We start from the raw sequence: 18,554 nt of genomic DNA, 5'->3' as shown, positions 1-18,554 counted from the left end.
AAGTACAGGAAGAAATTGATCACACACCAAAACAAGATGTGCTGATAATCATGGGGGATTGGAATGCAGAAGTATAGAACAGAGAAGAATTAGGAATTGAAGGGAAATCGGGTTTAGGAGACAGAAATTAAGCAGGAGAAAGACTTGTTGAATTCTGTAAAGCCAATAATTTGTTTCTTGCAAACACATTTTTTGAGCAACCGAAAAGACGGCTGTACACATGGACATCACCAAATGGTCAATATAGGAATCAAATTGATTATATAATTGGTAGCAGAAGATGGAGAAGTTTCATCCTTTCTGCGAAAACAAGACCATGAGCAGACTGCGGTACAGATCATGAACTAGTCGTATCGAAAATCGGAGTAAAGCTAAAGAAGACAAAGCAATCATAATGCCAACATACAATTTAAATACAATCCCAGAAGCATATAAAGATCAAATAAGGAACAGGTTTGAGGATTTAAACCTAGTTGACAGAGAACCAGAAGAACTATGGAATGAAGTCAGAGACGTTATCAGGGAAGGCGGGTGAGCCACCTTATCCGGGGCAGCTCAGGATTTCATGGTCTCCATGACAACCATGGGACTGTCCCAATATGCCATTAGCCCAACACATGTAGCAGGGCACACTCCAGACTTGGTTTTTGCAACTGGACATGAAGTTGGTGATCTGAATGTGGGGGGCCTTACATCAGTCCCTCTGTCATGGACAGATCACTGCTTGCTGAAGTTTAGGCTTACAGTGGCTTTTCCCCTCTACAAGGGTGGGGGACCTATTAAGTTGGTCCGCCCCAGAAACTAATGGATCCGGATGGTTTCCAAAGGGCTCTGGGGAGTTTTCCGGCTGATAGGGCTGGCGCTCCTGTCAAAACCCTGGTTGAACTGTGGAATACAGAAATGACCCGGGCGGTTGACATGATTGCTCCTGAGCGCCTTCTCCTGTGTAAAACTCGTACGGCTCCATGGTACACCCCAGAGCTGAGAGCGATGAAACAATATAGGAGACGGCTTGAGACGAACTCCTAGTGGATGCAATTATACACTGGTAAGTGCCTATGGTAAGCTGTATTTAGAGGCAGTAAGGGCAGCAAAAAAACAATATTTTGCTGCCACTATCAAATCATCAATCTGCTGCCCAGTGGAGCTCTTCAGAATTGTCTGGGGACTATTATACTCTGGCCCCAGGGACATGGTAGAACCATCTGAGGCCCGCTGTAATGAATTTGCTAGGCACTTCCAGGATAAAATCTTTAGCATCCACCAGGACTTAGACTCCAGTGTTATAGCAGATGAATCAAGCGAGGTATCCAGAGCACAGCCTTGTCCCGATTTCTTGGATGAGTTTCAGTTGGTAAAGCTTGAGGACATTGACAAGGTGCTTGGACAGGTTCATGCAACCACTTCTGTGCTGGATCCTTCTTGACTAAGAAAAGGTAGCAGGGATGGAACAGCCGGCTGGGCCAGGGAAGTGATTAATGCCTCTTTGCGAGAGGGGGTGGTCCCTGGCTGCCTGAAAGAGGTGGTAGTGAGACCACTCCTGAAGAGACCCTGCCTGGACCCAGAAAATCTTAATAACTATAGGCCAGTAAGCAAATGTTCCATTCCTGGGCAAGGTCCTTGAACTAGTGGTTGCGGGCCAGCTCCAGACACTCTTGGATGAGACCAATTATCTGGATCCATTTCAGTCGGGTTTTAGGCCTGGTTTTGGCACGGAAACAGACTTGGTCGCCCTGTATGATGACCTTTGTCGGGAGAGAGACAGGGGGAGTGTGACTCTGTTGATTCTCCTTGATCTCTTAGTGGCTTTTGATACCATCGACCATGGTATCCTTCTAGGGAGACTGGCTGAGTTGGGAGAGGGACTGCATTGCAGTGGTTCCGCTCCTACTTGGCGGGTCGGCTCCAGAAGGTGGTGCTTGGGGACCATTGCTCGGCACCCTGGACTCTCTAGTATGGGATTCCACGGGAGTCAGTTCTGTCCCCCATGCTGTTCAACATCTACATGAAACAGTTGGGTTCCGTCATCCAGAGCTTTGGAGTGTGTTGCCATCAGTATGCTGATGGCACACAGCTCTATTTCTCCTTTTCATCTTCTTCAGGTGAGGCTGTCAATGTGCTGAACCAGTGCCTGGCTGCGACAATGGACCGGATGAAGGCTAATAAACTGAGGCTCAATCCAGACAAGACTGAGATGCTGCTAGTGGGTGGTTCTTCTGACTGGATGGTGGATGTCCAACCTGTCCTGGATGGAGTTACACTCCCCCTGAAGGAGCAGGTTCGTAGCTTAGGGGTCCTCCTAGAACCATCTCTCACTTCAGGCTCAGGTAGCCTCGGTGGCACGGAGTGCCTTCTACCAACTTCAGCTGGTGGCCCAGCTACACCCCTATCTGGACAGGGATAACCTGGCTTCAGTTGTCCATGCTCTGGTAACCTCCAAGCTAGATTACTGCAATGCACTCTACGTGGGGCTGCCTTTGAAGACAGTTCGGAAACTGCAGCTGCTGCAAAATGCAGCAGCCAGATTGGTAACAGGGACCAGATGGTCTGAACATATAAAACCGATTCTGGCCCACTTGCGTTGTCTGCCTGTATGTTTACGACCTCGATTCAAGGTGCTGGTTTTAACCTATAAAGCCTTATACAGCTTGGGACCACAATACTTGATGGAATGCCTCTCCCGACATGAACCCACCCATACACTACACTCAACATCTAAGGCCCTCCTCTGGGTGCCTACTGCGAGGGAAGCTGGGAGTCTTGCAACAAGGGAGAGGGCCTTCTCAGTGGTGGCCTCCAAATTATGGAATGATTCTGTTGACGAGGTGCGCCTGGCGCCAACACTGTTATCTTTTTGGCACCAGGTCAAGACTTTCCTCTTCTCCCAGGCATTTTAGCATGTATTTTTAAATTGTTTAAAATATTTAAATTGTGTTTTAAATTGTTTTAAAAGATGTGTTTTAAATTTGTATATTTGTTTTAATGCTTTTAGTTATCGTAAACCGCCCAGAGAGCTTCAGCTATGGGGCGGTGTGTGTGTGTGTGTGTGTGTATAAATAAATAAATAAATAAGAATGCAAAAAGACAATACCTCTAGTTAAAAAGAGAGAAAGACCTCAATGAATGACTGAAGAAACTCTTAAAATGGTTAAAGAGAGAAGGAAAGCAAAAGCAAAAGGAGATAGAAACAGTCAGAACGCTAAATGCAACAATACAGCGACTAGTACGTAGGGACAAAGAGAACTATTACAACAGTTACTGTATAGAAATAGAAGAGGACAACAAAAAGGTAAGAACAAGAGCCCTGTTCCAAAAGATTAGAGAAATTAAAGGAAATGTAAACCACGAGCAGGGATGTTGAATAATCAACAGGGGAACACACTGACTGACCCAGATGAAATAAAAGGAAGATGGAAGCAATGCACTGGAGAAATATATAAAAGAGATGACAGGATGACACATTCATTCACAGAGGAACCGTATGATGAAGAACCAGAAATTTTAGTATGCGAGGTGAAAGCTGCTCTTAAAATACTTGGAAGAAACAAATCACCAGGAATAGATGGCATACCAATAGAGTTGCTACAAGCTACTGAGACTGAATCTGTCCACATTTTGACAAAAATCTGTCAAGAAATATGGAAAACTAAACAATGGCCCACAGACTGGAAGCGTTCCATATACATCCCAATTCCAAAGAAAAGGGATCCCAGGGAATGCAGTAATTATCAAAGTATTGCCTTAATATCCCATGAAAATAAAGTAATGCTCAAGATTCTACAACAAAGGTTCTTACCATATATGGACCAAGAAGTGCCAAATATCCAAGCTGGATATAGAAAGGGAAGAGGCACCAGAGATCATATCGCAAACATACATTGGTTAATGGAACAGAGCAAGGAATTTCAGAAGAAAATCACCCTATGCTTTATATTTTACAGCAAAGCCTTTGACTGTGTAGATCATGAAAAACTATGGAATGCTTTAAAAGAAATGGGGGTGCCACAGCATCTGATTGTCCTCATGCGCAACCTATACCCTGCACAAGAGGTACTGGACGGACAGAATATGGAGAAAATGATTGGTTCCCCATCGGAAAGGGGGTGAGACAGGGGTGTATTTTATCACCCTATTTATTTAATCTATATGCAGAACATATCATACGGAAAGCAGGATTGGACCAAGATGAAGGAGGTGTGAAAATTGGAGGGAGAAATATCAATAATTGAAGATATGCAGACGATACCATACTACTAGCAGAAACCAGTAATGATTTGAAACGAATGCTGATGAAAGTTAAAGAGGAAAGCACAAAAGCAGGACTACAGCTGAACATCAAGAAGACTAAAGTAATGACAACAGAAGATTTATGTAACTTTACAGTGGACAATGAGGACATTGAACTTGTCAAGGATTATCAATATATTGGCACAGTCATTAACCAAAATGGAGACAGTTGTTAAGAAATCAGAAGAAGGCTAGGACTGGGGAGGGCAGCTGTGAGAGAACTAGAAAAGGTCCTCAAATGCAAAGATGTATCACTGAACACTCAAGTCAGGATCATTCAGACCATGGTATTCCCGATCTCTATGTATGGATGTGAAAGCTGTGAAAAAAGCAGATAAGAGAAAAATCAACTCATTTGAAATGTGGTGTTGGAGGTGAGCTTTGCGGATACCATGGACTGCGAAGAAGAGAAATAACTGGGTGTTAGAACAAATTAAACCAGAACTATCACTAGAAGCTAAAATGATGAAACTGAGGTTATCATACTTTGGACACAAAATGAGAAGACATGATTCACTAGAAAAGACCATAATGCTAGGAAAAACAGAAGGGAGTAGAAAAAGAGGAAGGCCAAACAAGAGATGGATTGATTCCATACAGGAAGCCACAGACCTGAACTTACAAGATCTGAATAGGGTGGTTCATGACAGATGCTCTTGCAGGTCGCTGATTCATAGGGTCGCCATAAGTCATAGTCGACATGGAGGCACATAACAACAACAACATCCTTGTCAAGACCAATATACTCAAGCATCATGCCCATGTACCTCAAGAAAGATCAAGATGTGACCTCCACATTGATCTCAAAGTCTTTTTATCTTTGTGGAACCATTTCACATGAAGAAGTCTCTAAATCCCTTTTGGACTGGAAGTTAGCATATTTCAGCTACAAAACCATAGTTTCCTGTCTGATCCTCAGGGGATAGAATGTACCATTGTTTCACCTCTTCTAAGATGGTCTTAAAATTTAAGACTTAAACAGCTGAAAATATGGGAAGCTTATGTTTATCAGGAAGCTTTCTGGATTCCTATGGGAGCCTCCCAGCTATCATGAATAGCTAGTAAATTTAACAAGGCCAAACAGCACCACACTGATCAGCAGCACCCCCTTCAGACAAGCACAATGAAAATGTTGCCTGGAAGTAACTTTCCACAAGGTCTCAGTCAAACATCTTTCCCAGCCTTGCTATCTGTGATAGATATACAGGGAACTGAACAAGGGCCTTCTTGCATACAATATGTGTGCTGTATCTCTGAATCAATAAAAGTTGGTCTCGCTTCTAAATAGATTTCAGCCTTCCCCATCCTGGTGCCCGCCAGATTTTTGGCCTACAATTCCCATTATGTCTGACCTTTGGCCATGCTGGCTAGGACTGATGGGAGTTGTAGTCGAAAATATCTGGAGGGCACCAAGTTGTGGAAAGATTATCTATTCTTTGACTGCAATACTAAGCATACTTATGAGGAAGTGTATCCCACAGAAATTAAACAGACGTACTTTCAAGCTGACATGAATGAAAATGAAAATGGACTGCCTTCACGTCGATCCCGACTTATGGCGACCCTATGAATAGGGTTTTCATGGTAAGCAGTATTCAAAGGTGGTTTACCATTGCCTTCCTCTGAGGATGAGAGGCAGTGACTGGCCCAAGGTCACTCACTGAGCTTCATGGCTATGTGGGGATTCGAACCCTGGTCTCCCAGGGCACAGTCCAACACTCTAACCACTACACTACACTGGCTTAGGTTATTAGCCTCTCATTCTGGCAGACCAAAACAGCAAGAATATCCCAATTCAGACTGTAACATTATATGGGTTGCAGGGCTCAGCGGCGTCACTAGCAGGAGTGCGGGGGGGGGGTGCGGACCTCCGGCGTGCGCCCTCCCAGGGGCATGGACAAGGTGACTGGGCCTGTGTGTGTGTGCGAAAGCGCTCAAGGCCAACCACCCCCGTCCATGCCCCTGGGAGGGTGTGCACCGCCGGAGAAGGCCTGGGAACGCCGGCGCACCTCCCTCGCCCCGCTGACGCTGCTCCCGATCTCGCCCGCCCGCCTCTGAGGAGGGCGCAGCCTTGCCGGGCAACGGCAGGGGGCGGGGTGGCTCTGGGTGTCACCCCCCTCAGGGTGTCACCCGGGTGCGGTCCGCACGCTCCACACCCCGGTTGTGACGCCCCTGGCAGGACTATCTGTTGCTCACTCTCACAAGGAGGCCCAAGAAGCTTCACAGATAAGCACTGGCATATTTCTTGCCCACAATATTCTACTGAAAGTAGATCACACATGTCAAGGAGACAGGAAAGAGAATTTCCAAATGTGTATTTTCAGTTTTCAGTAAGAAGAGACATTTAAAACTTCAGTAAGTGACAGAAGAAATGCTGCTCCATCATGCTCAGCACATCAACAAGTGCAACAGTAACTCACCAGCCAACTCTAGCAAGATTTGCCAATTTACATACATATATTTTAAAACTCTCAAATAACATGATACTCTATATACACACACATACTAAACAAAGTCTTTTCTAACAAAACTTAGTACAGTGAATATAACATCTGAATCTGCCTTCCCTGGAATATTTCTTTTACAAAAAGAGGATAGGGAAGGTAATTATCTGTACTCATTTAGTATCATCATTTCTGATTCAACAGCAGAAAGTTATGTATCTAGATATTACTTTACTAATCATTCCCCCTAATTATATAGATTGTTTTCAGTTCTTTAAAATGAAAACAATCATTTCTAATCATTTGAGGAACTATCTTTCTTACTGTTCTTTAAACTCCACTAACAGACCACACAAACAGCCGTTTCAAATGTTCTTGTCACTACTCTTCAACTTTAAGTCAGTAGCTCCTGCTACAAGCATGTGATTATTTACAGTAGGGCCCCGCTTGTCGGCATTCCACTAATAGAGCGGCGCAGGCAGGGTGATCAGCTGTACTGCGGGGAGCTCCAGCCACCGCACTCCAGCTGACAGAGATCAGCTGCAGCACGCAAGCTCCCCACACTCCAGCTGATCACGCACTCCAGCTGACAGGGAACAGCTGTAGCGCACGAGCTCCCTGCACTCCAGCTGATCGCGTGCAACAGCTGACAGGGATCAGCTGTAGTGCAAGAGCTCCCTGCGCTCCAGCTGATCACACGCTCCAGCTGTAGCCCGAGATCAGCTGTAGCGCGTGGAGCTTGCGCGCTACAGCTGATCCCTGTCAGCTGGAGTGCGGCAGCTGGAGCTCCTCACACTACAGCTGATCACGCAGTCCAGCTCATCAGCTGTAGCACGCGATCAGCTGTAGCACGAGGAGCTTGCATGCTACAGCTGATCGGTCAGCTGGAGCGCAGCGGTTGGAGCTCGATCAGCTGTAGGGCGGGGAGCTCCCACACTACAGCTGAGTAGGGCCCCACTTTCCAGCGGTTTTCACTTTTCGGCGGGGGCCTGGAACAGAATCTGCTGTATGAGTGGGGCCCTACTGTATATGATCTGATGTATCCCAATATATTAATGTATGTTGCTGAGTCAAGCTTCATAAAAAAACAAAATTCACAATTGAGTTCAGCAACATCTAGAGTGCCAAAGATTCCCCACACTTGGCCTAGAGCTCTGTATTAGAGCTTAATCAGTTAACAACACATTGTCCAAATATTTCAGTGGTTATAGTAGGCTCTTGCCCAAATTCTGTTCCATGATGTGGTTTGGGAGAAGGGAGCTTTGCTACCAGGATTATAATCAGTAAAAAGCAAGAGATCCAAAAATCAGTGTGGCATTGTCACAAGGAGGATGGTACCCTTGCTTGCTTGTTTTTTTCCCATAAGGGTTGTATGTATAGTTCAAAAATAATCATGATGGGGGGGATTCATTTTTTACTAGTGATTTCACATGCACGATCAGATATTTGTGACACTTGCACACATTCTAAACAGTTATTTACATTCTAGCTTGGAGCAAAATTGTATATTCTCATATACAAGATATTACAGTTTGAGTACTCCAGACCAGGGGTTCCCAAAATATGGTCCACCGACCACTAGTCAAGGCATTATTTAAGTAATAACTATATGTTCATATGGACCCCCAGTCCTAGCTTTTGGGCACCCACTGGACACAAATGGCCACATAACATTTAATCAATGAACCAATAACACTAATTCAGATTGGAAGCCACTGAAATATTCAATAGAGGTATGACATTTTAGTGAAATTGAATAGAAACAGTAGACCATAGGGGCACATTACACAATAATTCTTAGGGTTGTTACAAACCACCAGTCTTTCTGAAAAACTCCGGAACAAAATCTCTCTTCCTGTACACTGTGATGGGTAGAATGATCTCTTCTTGATCATTCCAGACTGCAGGACATGGAATAATGGGCTCAAGTAACAGGAAGCCTGATTTCAATTGAACATCAGGAAAAACTTCCTAACTTTTAGAACAGTACAACAATGGAACCAATTCTTTAGGGAGGTGGTGGGCTCTCTAACAATGGAGGCATTCAAGAGGCAGCTGGACAGCCACCTGCCAGGTATGCTTTAATTAGATTCCTGCATTGAGCAGGGGGTTGGACTCGATGGCCTTATTGGCCCCTTCCAACTCTACTATTCTATGATTCTATGTCTGGTTCTCTGTATTTTCATTCTTTTCCCCCTAAGAATTCTGCTACAGCAGGATGTGGATTACAAGAGGCAGTTTTTAATTTTAATTTGCTTTTTAATTTGTATATTTACTTGTGGGTGGGCAGACTAGTAAGAATCTGTCGGGAATGCTTTGATTTGGATTCCTGCATTGCGCAGGGGGTTGGACTTGATGGCCTTATAGACCCCTTCCAACTCTACTATTCTATGAATTTTGCTAGGCTAGTAACTTGCGTAAATACATTTGCAAGGCTGTATTCACTTCATGTTTTGTTTTTTTAAAAAACCACTTCCACCGCAATCCAAATGTCGGGGCTTGTATATGATAGAGAGGCTTCCACATGCAAGCCATCTGAATGAAAAAAATGGACTAGTGGTCTGTAAGATTCATTCTGGCAGTCCGTAGCAGGTCTGCGAAGAATGGCAGGCATAGTGGCTGTAAACAGCAGACACAGTGGCTGCTCTGTCATTCTTAGAACCAGCCAGCCTGCCTGGAAGGTAAGTGGGACAGACCAAAAGTGACAGGGCGGGGGGGGGGGGAGAAGAGGCACCTGAAAGTAATGGAGAGGATTAACAGTGAAATAAATTGGAGGCTAGAATTAACAAATTTAATCCTGAATCGATTAAAAATCATCTAGTATCTAGCAAAGCTCATGATAATTGCTACAACCGACAGAAAAAATAATTAAGTAGTCTGCCAAGACCCTCAGCAATTTTCAACTGGTCCGTGGAGAAAAAGGAACCACTGCTCCAGAACACTGGAATGTTTTTGGCTATACTTACAGAGAAGTACCAACTCACAACATCATACAGATATTTCCTAACAGCAACCAATGTAACCAATGTAAAAACCAAGACATTATGTTTCTGCTCACTAAAGCCACATGCAAAAGCTTCTAACTATATCCTGTAATTATTTCCCAGTTGCCACCACTTCAAAACATTTCTACACATCCTACCACACTGAAGCTTCCTCCTTCGACCCAAGACAAAATCCAATAACTTCTCTATTACACTGGAGTTTGGAAACCTATCATCAGAAATCAATATGGGAGATCTGTGTGATCAGAGAAACAACTATATCTTTGTACAGACAATCCGTTTTCAAAAATGTAGAAAAAATGTTATAGAGATATAATTGCCTGATGATACACACTTTCTTGTTTCCCATTACAATCTCTGGCCAAATCATTTCTGCATACTGTATTCCATATTTCAGGTATGTCCTTAAAACGACCCAAGAAACCTGATAGCTATAAGAACAAAAGAGCCTGCTGGATCAGACCAATGGCCCATCTAGTCCAGCATCCTGTTGTCACAGTGGCAAGAGTACTCTCCCTTCCTGCAGTTTCCAGCAACTGGTATTCAGAAGCATACTGCCTCCGACTATGTATGCAGAGCATAGCCATCATAGCTAGTAGCCACTGATAACCTTTATCCTCCATGAATTTGTCTAATCCTCTTGTAAAGTCATCCAAGCTGGTGGCCATCACTGCCTCTTGTGGGAGCAAATTCCATAGTTTAACTATGCTCTGTGTGAAGAAGTTCTTTTTTTTTTGTCTGTCCTGAATCTTCCAATGTTCAGCTTTATTGGATGTCCACAATTCTAGTATTATCAGAGGGAGAAAAACGTTTCTCTATTCACTTTCTCCATGCCATGCATAATTTTATACACCTCTTACTCACCTTTTCTCTAAACTAAAAAGCCTCAAATGCTGCAACCTTTCCTCATAGGAAAGTCACTACATCCCTTGAGCACTTTGATTGCCCTTTTCTGAACCTTTTCCAACTCTAGAATATTCCTTTTGAGGTGAGGCGACCAGAACTGTACACAGTATTCCAAATGTGGCCGCAATATAGATTTGTACGGTGGCATTATATATTGGCAGTTTTATTTTCAATTACTTTCCTGATGGTCCCTAGCATGGAATTTGCCTTTTTCACAGCTGCAGCACGCTGGGTCAACCTCCTCCCATTACGACCCCAAGATCTCATACCTAGTTAGTCACTGCCAGTTCAGACTCAATGAGTGTATATGTTGTTGCTCCAATATGCATAACTTTACACTTGTTTACATTGGATTGAATTTGCCATTTTACCTCCCTTTCACTCAGTTTGGAGAGGTCCTTTTGGAAAAAATGGAAATGGAATGCCTTCAAGTCGATCCCAACTTATGACGACCCTATGAATAGGGTTTTCATGGTAAGCGGTATTCAGAGGCGGTTTACCATTGCCTCCCTCTGAGGCTGAGCTTCATGGCTGTGTGGGGATTCGAACCCTAGTCTCCCAGGTCATAGTCCAGCACCTTAACCACTACACCACACTGGCTCTCACAGTCCTTTTGGAGATCTTCCCAATCCCTTATTAATAATGCTGAACAATTTAGTATCATCACCAAACTTGGCCGCCTCACTGCTCACCCCTACCTCTAGATCGTTTATGAACAAGTGAGATACCTTGTCAAAGCTTTTTGAAAATCCAAGTACACTATGTCAACTGGATGACCTCTATATATATACTAAGTGACACTCTCAAAGAACTCTAATAGGTTAAGTGAGACAGGACTTACCTTGCAAACACCATACTTAGTTATTTATATCTTCCACTATGAACACAGATGCAAAGAATTCATTTAGCTTCTCTGCAATCTCCTTATCCTGCTTTAGCACACCTTGGACTCCCTGGTCACCAGGAGTCCAACCACCACCCTAGATGGTCCCTGCTTTGGATGTATTTAAAGAATTTTTTGTTGGTTGTGTTTACGATTTTAGAAAGATGTTCTTTGAATTCTTTTTTAGCATCCCTCAAGTCTTCTTGCATTTTTTTGGCCAAAGTTTGTGTTCCTTTATATTCTCCTCATTTGGACAAGGCTTTCCTTTTTTTGAAGGAAGCCTTCTTGCAGCTAATAGAATCTTTGACTCTGCTTATTAACCATATTGGCATCCTCCTGGCCCTGGTGGTACCTTTATGTGGCATACACTCCAGTTGAGCTTCTAATATTGTGTTTTTAAACAGGTCCCAAGCATTTTGGAGTGATGTGGCCCTCCTGACTTTGCCTTTTAATTTGCTCTTTATCAATCCCTTCATTTTTAAGAAATGTCCTCTTTTGAGGTCAGTGTGACCATGTCGGATTTTCTTGGTAATTGGTTATTTATATGTTTGTTTAATTTAATAGTACTATGGTCACTGCTCCCAATTGGTTCATCAACACTTACATCTTGCACAAGGTCCTGAGTGCCACATTTAAGTTTTAAGTCCAGGATTGCCACCCCTTTGGTTGATTCCATGACCAACTGTTCTAGGGCACTGTCATTTTGGGTATCTAGAAATGTTACCTCTTTGTTGTGACTGGAACACATATGTAGTCAGTCTATGTCAGGGTAGTTGAAGTTGTTAGAATAAGCAAACTTGCATGTTCCCTTTAAGAGATATTTGGGAAATATCCCATGTGCCTGTTTACCAGTGATGTAGCTTCCTAAAGGGTGGGGTTACCTGGCTTTCTCTTTCTCCTCCTTTGTCTGGGATTCTTGCATATTCTCCATTAAGCCTCAGCAGAGTGAAGCATGTGCATGCTCCTCCCCAAGATGACCATTATTATGGTCTGAGACTCCTTTCATTTCATCTAAGCTAGAGCCTATGTTTCCTGAACATATGAAAGGTCATGAGTAAACATTCTTTATCTTTTACTTAAGAAGATTATGTCTGTAATTATTTGTGTCTGAGGGAAAGGATGGACTGGTTGATTCTCATCCCGCTGCTTGCATTCATATCTCTGCTAAGAAATAGGACCACAAAACTATTCATATTTCACACATATATTTAAAATACCAAACGAAGTCACCCATTATCACAGTATTTTCTAGTCTGGATGCTTCCTCAGTTTCATTTTTCATCTCAAGATCTCCTTCAGCATTTTGATCGGGGGGTGATAGAATGTCCTCAGTACTAAATTACCCTTGGGCCCCAGTATCACCAGCCACAAAACTTCTGCGGAGTCTGCCCTTTTTGAGGTTTCTAGATTGCTGGGTCTGATGCCCTCTTCCACATATATAGCTACAATGCGTCCAATACGTCCTTCCCTGTTCCTTCAATATAGTTAATATCCAGGGATAACAGTGTCCCACTGGTTTTCTCCATTCCACCACATTCCCGTTATGCCACTTCTGCTTCTGTGCCACTTCTGCAACTGCCTTTACATATTTTGGTGTAACCACTGTGGTCACTGAGCATCTCTTCCTACCCCCAGACTTCCCCATTTGGAGTACTTTTGGAACATTTGTGTCCCACCCTTCCTCAAGAGAGCTCAGGGTAATTTATAAGGGATTATCTCATTTTATTCTCACAACAACCTGATGAAGCTGGCTAGGCTGGCAGATAAGACAGTCCAAGACCACCTTGCAACTGAGACTGAGCAATGACTGAAATTGGCCTCCTCACATCCGATTCCACATTGAGGCCACATTCACACCATACATTTATTCTACTATTATTCCACTTTAAACAGTCATGGCTTCCCCCAAAGAATCCAAGGTGTGAAGGGTGCTGAGAGTTGTTAGGAGACTCCTATTCCCCCCACAGAGCTACAATTTCCAGAGTTTTCCGGGAAGAGGGCCTGAATGTTAAACCACTATGGAAATTGTATAAGCATGCACCTTCTTTCTACATTCTTTGTCTTTATCGCTTGCACTCCATTCTCTCTCTCCTCTGACTCTTGCGGTACCCCACTTTCTACTCTCTGGCCACTACATTTCCATCCCCCTAGTCTCCCCTTTCCCTCCTAGCCTCTCAGTCATTCTGTTTGTGTTCAACTGCACAAGTGCTGATCTACGCCTTGAAAAGCACATAGAAGTGAAAAAGGAAGTTAGAAAGGGTTGTCATTCTTGCATTATCCTCCTTCAGCTCTATGTACTTTTCAAGGGGGGAGAGGAAGTCACTTCATGATGAAAGGGAAGTGAGGGGGGCACTCAGAGGCTTTACTGGTGCCACAGGGAAGCCTCAGTGGTTCTACTGTGCCAACATGTGTCATACTGGCAACATTAGAACGATGAGTTCTAAATGTTTCAAATACTTTTGAACTTTAACAGCAGTGCCATTTTTCACACTGAGCCCAACTCATATTGCAGACCAGTCTCTGCAGCAATATTCACACTGTCACACCCCCATAATCCTCTAATTAGATGACTGAGTGGATACAGGGCCAGGGCCTGCATGGGAGTTATGGCATTTGCTCTGGAATCCTTCGCTCCTCAATTCTAAGTGTGTGAACACACTGCAGCGTCTTAATACTAATTTAAAATAACATGTTCAGAAGCACTTTTATTTATTATTTCATATATTCCAGGGCTTAGCCACAGTACTGAAAACAGATTATTACAGTGCTGAGGCCCAGAACAGATTAAACCCCAGTAATGGCACAATTTGGGGCAATGTGTGGCACCATTTACTTTTGAAGACTGAAATGTGTAAATTGTCATTTTCTTTTTAAAAAAGCATATAATCAAAGATATGATGGGGCATTGCTAAATAGGCATGGTTAGAGAAAGAAAGGGAGGAGCTCTGATAAAGAAGACCAACTGGATCTCTGAAGCAACTCTTTCTACTTACATCACAGTATTTATTTATTTATGAGATTTGTTAGACGCCCATCTGGCAGAGGTTAATCTGCCACTCTGGGCGACTTACAACCAAACACATTCCATATGAACATAATCAGAATCCTAAAAATTAGAAATTAAAAATTAAAAGCTTAACAGCTTTTAAAAGTATAACATAGAAGTAAGGAACTCTAAATGAAATGCACTTCAGCACATCGAGGACCCTGAATTTCAGAGTATATGACAGCTTGCAGAGAGAATACAACAAAACCACTACCAAGACCATTTTATGGATTTATCAGCTGTAGCTTCACCACCAGTGCTGAATACAGTTTCCCTCTACAATATGAGTGAACTTCTATGGACATTAGAAGGAACTTCTTGACAGTAAGGGCAGTTTGGCAATGGAACCAACTGCCTAGGGAGCTGGTGGGATCCCCTTCGCTGGATGTCTTCAAGCAGAGGCTGGACAGCTATCTGCGGGAGATGCTCTAGCTGTGGATTTCCTGCTGTGAGCAGGGGGTTGGACTCGATGGCCTACAAGGCCCCTTCCAACTCTATGATTCTATGAAAAGGAAGAGAAAAACTGATAGGCCTCTGTCTTCCCAGCTCACCTTTAGCAGAAGTTCCCACCCACACCATAAAAAGCGATTGGCAGTGTGCATGGAGCTTATCTGTACTACTTTACAGATGGAGCACAGACAAAATTTATAAGTACCAACTAATGTTAATTAGTCTGATTGCATAATATGCAATGCAATCTTTAGAGACATGACCTCTCTGCTTAAAGAAGGCAAAAATAATCTGCTCCACTAAGATCATTTTCATCACGAGGATGTCTTTGTAGCAGATGAATGAAACAAAATGTACATTCCTGAATCATAAAGTTTGTGAGCCCTGGTTCCATAGCACACACCGTGCTCATAATATTCTCAATTATTCATCATAATATTGAATTTCATGACCTGTTCTGTTTAGCCACCGTTTGGTAGAAACAGCACAGAATTAATCAATTGTTCCGGGTCATCAAACGAGGGGGAGAGGGGCACTTGATCCCAGAAATTAATCTCATAAAATCACCAGTACATCCAGTGTTGGCCATTTACACTGCTAGAAAGTGGCTCTGTTATCTATTTTCATTGTGAGCAGCACTGTTTTATCTGAGAATACCACTGAACATCAAGCAAAGAAATGGAATAATCCAGTGCACTGAATTAGAAATCCACCCATTAAAACTGTACTCCAAACTCTTCAACATATTTACCATGTAACCATTCTTCCCACAGGCATCCTTCACAGATCCACGATATCATCATTGGCTTTTTCTTTTAATAAAAACATGTAAGATTAATATAAAATACCCCTCAAGTACCCAATAAAGTGCACACCAAAGGTGCAGAAATATACACTAGGGCTGTGAACACACTAGTCGCCTACAGCAAAGCGTTTCCATTGGCCTCACCTGGAGGGGGAACAGGTTGTTCTGTCAATCAATTGCAAAATCTCTTTGAAGCTATTTTTTTAAAAAAAACGCCCTCAAGCTGATCTCACCAGATTTTACAGTAAAAAGGGGCAGGGTTTTTGACTAGCTTCATGTGCCTATTTTCAGAAAAGAGAGATGGAGATGCACTGGAACTGGCAGAACAGTAAGTGTCTCTCTACCCATAGCTGCAACCTGGCTACTGGCTTATTCCTTGATTCCCATTTACCAGTTTTGTCTGTGTCTACCTAAACTATAAGTCCTCTGAGACAATCTTTTCCTAAATTTCTCTTATTCCTAACTCAGCATATGACATCTAGGCAATAAGGACTCTGGGTAATAAAGCTAGACTAGGACCAGGAAAACCAGGGTTCAAATCCCCATTCAGCCATGAAACTTACTGGATAATCTTGGGCAAATCACAGTCTCCCAGCCTAACCTACCTCACAGAGTTGCTGTGAGGGTAAAAAGGAGCATATATGTCACCCTGAGCTCCATAGAGGAAAGGTAGGATACAAATATAAATAAATAAATCTGAGGCTCTTGTCCGTGTGCTCCCTCCAAGAGATGTGCAGAGGGTGGCAACAAGAGAACAGGCCTTCTCTGTGGTAGCCTCCAAATTATGGAGTACCTTCTTCAGGGAAGCTTGCCTGGTGCTGACACCATCATCCTTTTCAACATCAGGCAAAGTCATATTTATTTTCCCAGGCGTTTGGACAGTTCTAGTGACCTGGCTTTTGGTGGTTGTTTGCTATTAATTCTATTTACATGAAGATTTTTTTTTAGATAATATTTTGGATGAATACTGTAGTATGCTTGTATTTTACTGTTTCATACACACAATTGTGTTTTATTTCTTGTTCTGTAAGTCACTTGAGGGCTTTCATTGGTTGTGAGTTGAAATTCACGTTTACTAAACTGAATTAAACCAAAACTAATAATCTAATAATCCAGTCTACTGCACTGGCCTGTAAAAATGAGACATGCTTAAACTCCAATGAAACTAAGGCTGCAATTCTATGCACACACAGAAGCGTCCACTGAACTCAAAAGGACTTCTGAGTAAACATACATAGGATCACACTGCATATTAGAATGTCTTATTACATTTCAATGTAATTTAAGTTGTTTCGGTTGTTCAGTTGTTTGCACTCAGTGATAACACTGCTGGATATTCAGACCCCAATTATATTATCTTGTGGAGACAACCCATTCCCAGATAAAATATAAATTTCTCCCTCCCCCACCCCTTTTGCTGCCAAGTAAATGTTTATTAATACAACTCCAGTTCCCATAATGTACATACAAACACAAACGACTTTCTTCTGCAATACAAGTCAGAAACACCAGAATATATTAAGGAAGTAGCTTCAAGCCTCCAACTCCACGAAGAGACAGCACGAGCACACACAGATCTGTTAGCATAAACCACGGCGGGGATAGGGCGAGGGTCCAGATTAAACTCAGCAAAAACGGGTCGTTATAAGAATCCTTAACCAAAGGCCACAAATTCCTTCTTTTACACGCACGCGGACAACAGCAGTCTAGGCCTGCTACAAAACAGCTCAAACCCCGGCTCAGTTTCCCCACACACAGTCCGGCAACAAATCCACCCTACCTAGCTGTGGAACAGGGTGCTGGGAGGGCGAGAAAGGGAGAAGGCACCCCAGGCCACATGAAAAGCCATTGCCACGAGCCGTCCGTGGATGCGCTTCCGCCGCCTCCCGCCTCCGCGCCCTGTTTCCTCCCTCCGCTCCAAGCCGCAGAGTACCCCACACAATCCCTCCCAGACCAGGTTATCGGGGCTGAGGAAAGGGGAGACCGTTCTCAGCAGCAGCGGGCACCTTCCAGGGCAGGAGGGCTCGCTGCTTCTTTCCCGACCAGCTCCCACGCCGGCGGAGTAGCACTGGGGGAGGGGGGAGGGGATGCTTCCCCGTTCACCATGGCAACTGGGCCCTCCACCTCTGGCAGCGGTGCTGTGGAAGGGGGTTGGGGAGAAAAAGAAAGGCACCCACAGCCAGCCGCGTTGCTATATACCAGGGCAAGGGCGCCTTTTGGCTCCCGGGGGAAAGGCACCACGTCCCTTCCCGCGAAAGAATAAGGAGGTCGCCTCCGGCCCCGACTGTCCCCCCCCGTACCAGGGGCGCGCCGTCACTCCTCACCCGCGGCGACAGGGGGCAATCCGCCTTCCCTTGAGTCCCACCTGCTGGCATCCCCTTCGCCTCTCAGCTCCCGAGTAAGGCGCGTCATCGCAGCCACTCACCCTTTTGCCGCCGTCTCCGGCGCCGCCGCCACCGGGCCAAAGCCGCCGCCGCCGCCGCCGCTGCCTCCATCCCGCGGCTCGCTAGCTTCCCAATTCTCCAATGCCGCCTCCGCCCGTGTCAGGGCCGCCCACTGCGTCAGCTTCGTAAGCCCCGCTACGCACCCAGCGGTAACTATAGCGACAGCTGAGCCTTGAAGCGCCCTCTGCTGTCAGGAAGTGTTAGCCTGACTAGAACTGGCAAAAAAGAGGAGGCCTCGCGAGAGAAAGGGAGCGCCTAATTGCATGTACCTCGGGGCAAAAAAA

General features: G+C 44.1%; 1 protein-coding gene across 8 annotated transcripts in view; it reads right to left on the bottom strand.

Moving 5' to 3' along the window:
* DAGLA (diacylglycerol lipase alpha) overlaps positions 1-18,554 on the bottom strand; it is a 167,516-nt gene that overhangs the window by 124,738 nt on the left and 24,224 nt on the right. For 4 of the 8 annotated variants that reach the window (XM_061609826.1, XM_061609829.1, XM_061609825.1 and 1 more), the window contains exon 1: positions 18,252-18,462. The exons of 1 other annotated variant lie outside the window; for it this stretch is intronic. The gene's annotated coding sequence lies outside the window, so the exon portion shown is untranslated. Of the gene's footprint in view, positions 1-17,606; positions 17,689-17,832; positions 17,905-18,150; positions 18,194-18,251; positions 18,463-18,554 lie in introns of those variants that run through there. 3 more of the 8 variants (XM_061609830.1, XM_061609828.1, XM_061609827.1) reach the window with 3 other exon arrangements.

This window comes from Rhineura floridana, chromosome 2 (assembly GCF_030035675.1).
Source record: "Rhineura floridana isolate rRhiFlo1 chromosome 2, rRhiFlo1.hap2, whole genome shotgun sequence".
In the NCBI taxonomy this organism is placed as follows: Eukaryota; Metazoa; Chordata; class Lepidosauria; order Squamata; family Rhineuridae; genus Rhineura; species Rhineura floridana.
This window is presented reverse-complemented; position numbering and strand designations above follow the sequence as displayed.